The 4290-nt window shown below is 34.9% G+C and overlaps 1 protein-coding gene across 2 annotated transcripts in view; it reads left to right on the plus strand.

Annotated features, from left to right (window-relative positions):
* Positions 1–3991: 3991 nt before the first annotated feature.
* Positions 3992–4290, plus strand: part of LOC116672100 (tyrosine-protein kinase yes) — a 23216-nt gene continuing 22917 nt past the window's right edge. For both annotated transcript variants that reach the window (XM_032503724.1, XM_032503723.1), the window contains exon 1: positions 3992–4290. This exon is cut by the window's right edge and continues 248 nt beyond it. The gene's annotated coding sequence lies outside the window, so the exon portion shown is untranslated.

The following is a 4290-nucleotide window of genomic DNA, read 5'->3' on the forward strand; positions in this document are numbered from 1 at the left end:
AGAAGGTAAAACAAGTTGTGAAGGAAAAATTACAGCTGCAAAGCGAGGTGGAGGTGGAGAGGGCCCACCGCACAGGAAAACCCGGAGGAGACCGACCTAGGCCAATTGTGGTAAAATTCCTAAGGCACAAGGACAGAACGGAAATACTACAGAAAACCAGAAATCTGAAAGGTTCCAGAATATACATTAACGAAGACTTCACGGAGGCAATCAGAAGTAAAAGGAAAGAACTCATGCCGGATTTAAGAGCGGCGAGAGAAAGGGGGGACATTGCCTATTTACGACAGGATAAATTGATCATTCATCCCCGGTCCAGCACACCAAAACAACCAAGGCCAGCTAACGTTAATACATAAACAGGTAGGCCTATGAAATTTTGAAACTTTTATCTCACTATGTCACTAAATAAAATACACACACATACTGGAGATAGTCACTCATTACAAAGTCTGGTTGAATATGAGCACCTGGAACTGAACACCTTCCAGTACACCGAACATCACTCACAGGATATGGAAAATGACATTGATCCTGAGAACAATTTCTTTGCTAACATAAACAATAACTGCAACTATTACACTGATGAACAATTTAATAGGTCAATCAAGACCGGACAGCAATTATCCATTATCCACTTTAACAGCAGAAGTCTGTATGCCAACTTTCACAGTATCAAACACTATCTAAAGCAATTGAAACAGCACTTTAACATAATTGCAATAACAGAAACTTGGATAAACAGTGAAAAAGAATCAGATTTTGGAATTGAAGGATATGAAATGTTTTCTATTAACAGAGTAAACAAGAGTGGGGGTGGTGTGATACTGTATGTGGATAGGGATTTAAATTACAAGGGGGTGGAAAAAATGTCAATGGCGGTGAATAATTTATTGGAATGTGTCACAATAGAAATAAGTATGGAAAAGAAGAAAAACATCATTGTAAGTTGCATATACAGGTCACCAGGTTCGAATATTGACACTTTTAAGGACTGGATGGAAGAGACATTTACAAAAACTAGTCAAAAAGTTATGTTCATCTGTGGGGACTTCAATATTGACTTGTTAAATCCAAATAACCATAAAATGACAGAGGAATTTATCAACACTGTGTTTAGTCTAGGCCTCAATCCCAAAATTACCAGACCCAGCCGAATTACTTCTCACTGTGCAACACTAATAGACAATATATTTACAAACAGCATACATAACAATACAGTGAGTGGATTACTAATAAACGATATCAGTGACCACCTACCAATATTTACAGTTTATGACAGCAACTACACCAGGACCAGGAAGGACAACCCTATTTACACAATGACCAGACACAGAAACCAAGAAAACATCAAGACATTTAAAGAGGACTTAATGAAGCAAGACTGGGGTAAAGTGTACGTAGATAATGTGAATGAAGCTTATGATTCATTCTTGGCTTCTGTAACACATTTATGAAAAAAAACTGTCCTCTAGTAAAGAAAAAGTAAAACAGAATCTGAAGATAAACCGTGGCTAACTAACGGAATATTAAATGCATGTAAAAAGAAAATGTATTATATAGAGAGTTTTTAAAGAAGAGGACAAAGATGCAGAAAATAATACAAGGTATACAAAAACAAACTGACCAGAATCATGAGAAGCAATAAAAGAAATATTATGGTAAATTACTAGAGGACAACAAAAGTAATATAAGAAAACCGGAAGGTACTGAATGAAATTATCAAGAATAATAAAGGCCAAAAGTAGACACTAACTATTTCCTGACAAAAAACAATATAGAGGTTAAGGATATGAACTTAGCTTCAAAGAATTAATGATTATTTGTTGGAGTAGGTCCAGGTTTAGCTGAAAGTTTGCAAAGACTGACAATATGAATGATGTGTTAAGCAAGAATGTAAAAATGAATGAATCTGTGTTTATAAGGGAACTGATGAAAAAGAAATATGGATCGTTAACAAATTTAAGAGTAAAAAGTCCACGACTGGAATGGTATTGACATGTTATGGTCAAAAGTATATTGGCTGTGTTGCCAAACCTCTAAGCATGTATGTAATCAATCTCTAAAAACTGGAGCTTTCCAGATAAAATGAAAATGGCAAAGGTGTACCAATATACAAGGGTGGTGAAAAACATACACATCAAACTTAGACCTGTTTCACTGCTCTCCCAATTCTCAAAGATATTAGAAAAAATATTTCTACAAGGATTGAAGCTTCATTACTAAACATAATATTCTTTGTGATCAGCAATAGGTTTCAGGGCTAATAGGACAACTTCACACGCAATTATACAGTTTGTAGAAGAAATATCAACAGCAATAGAACAAAACAAATATGCAGTGGGGATTTCTGGATTTAAGAAGGCATTGATACAGTAGACCACAATTTACTGATCATGAAATTACGCAAATATGGAATTAGGGGGACTGCACTTTCATGGTTAAATAGCATATACAGAACGAACAACAATATGTTGAATTGCAAAACCATAAATCAAAGATAAAGAAAATCACTGTGGGGTCCCCCAGGGGTCAGTGTTGGGGCCATTGTTGTTTAACTTGATATAAATAAATATATGGGAGGTGTCAAAAAACATGACAACCATTTTATTTGCTGATGATAATAATTAATCTGTTCTGGGGAAAATTTGGAACACTCTTGGATTCACAGAAAAATGAATTAAAAAGATGAAGAGCTGGTTTTATGCTAATAAACTAACATTAAACTTAAGTAAAACTAAATTATAATTTTTGGTAATCGACACAAACTTACACAAAAAACTTATGATAAAGATATTGAAATTGAAAGAGTAAAAGAACTTAAATTTCTGGGCGTCATAATCGACGAAAAATTATGTTGGAAGCCACATATACGCTATATAATGGTAAAATATCTAAACAATGCTATACTGTATAAACCATTATTATTCCAGCGCTCATTATATATGCTGTATTGTTCCTTCATACTTCCATACATTACTTATTGTTTGGAGATATGGGGAAACACTTACAAAACCAACACTGAACCTATATTCATTCTTCAAAAGAGAGCCTTAAGAATTGTAAATAAAACCACTTATAGAGCACCAACTAATCCACTGTTTATTAAATTAAAAGCACTAAAATTCAGAGATATTGTTGACTTTAAAACTGCACAAATTATGTACAAAATAAATAATCATCAGCTGTCAAACAGTGTCCAAGGGTTGTTCCAAATAAGAGAGAGCAAACATCATTTAAGAGGAATATTTGTATATAAAACAAAACCTATAAGAACGAATGCTAAATATCACTGCATCTCAACTAAAGGAGTTACTTTATGGAACAGCTGCAGTGAAGAGATGAAATCATCTATAACAATGAGTAATTTCAAGAGATTATTTAAAATGAATATATTAAAGGGATACGAAAAGGACTTGAAGTGATGGTATTGTAGTAGACTGTATGGTTTCTTGGCATTTATATGCTGGTATGTCTATATATTAATATATTTAATATATATAATAAAAAAGAGGGTTTATAAGTGTTGTGTATGTATGCATCTGTGTCTGGATGTGTAAATAATGTGTAAATAACTGAAGAATAAGATATAAAGGATAAAAGTAGAGAAAGGGGGTCGGACCTGAAGTTGTTTATCAACTCTTCTACTCTTTTGAACATGGAAAAAATTTTGTTGCGTTTGAAGACTTTCAATATTGCAAGACTGTGCTAAAAAGTACCTGACCTTATTTACCTTAATTATGTCATTTTAAATTATATGTATGCAGGAATGCATGTATATAAACTTTTATTTTAATGTTGTTGTTTTTTTATGTTCAAATAAACTATTAAACTAAACTAAAAAAACAGCTTACACTGGTAAATAAAGCTGATCCTCATCCTGTTTTCCTGAGCTGCAGATGTGCAGCTGCAGTATCAGCAGCACAGCCAGCAGAGGGCGTTAGAGATCTCTACTTGTGACTGAAAATGGTACAAATTGAGGACGCTTTCAGTCCTCCCTTTTTCTCCATGAAACCCTCCTGCATTCCGCCGGTACGCTCTTCTCCCGTCTCTCACATTGACTTCTCTTTATAATGTGTTAATTCTGCCGGTTCTCCTTTTGTGCGATCGCCTCGTGTCCCTCGCTGTTCTCAGATCAGCTGAACCGCGACGGATCTCTCCAGCTGTGTGTGGCTGCTCCAGTACCGCAGGCAGGGTCGGCCATGTTGTTGTGTGGGGGTTGATGCAAGTTTAGTAGTAGGAAGTAGAGGCTACAAAGAGCTGGGACACTTTAGGATCTCACTTTTTTTTTTT

This window comes from Etheostoma spectabile, chromosome 22, assembly GCF_008692095.1.
Source record: "Etheostoma spectabile isolate EspeVRDwgs_2016 chromosome 22, UIUC_Espe_1.0, whole genome shotgun sequence".
NCBI lineage: Eukaryota > Metazoa > Chordata > Actinopteri > Perciformes > Percidae > Etheostoma > Etheostoma spectabile.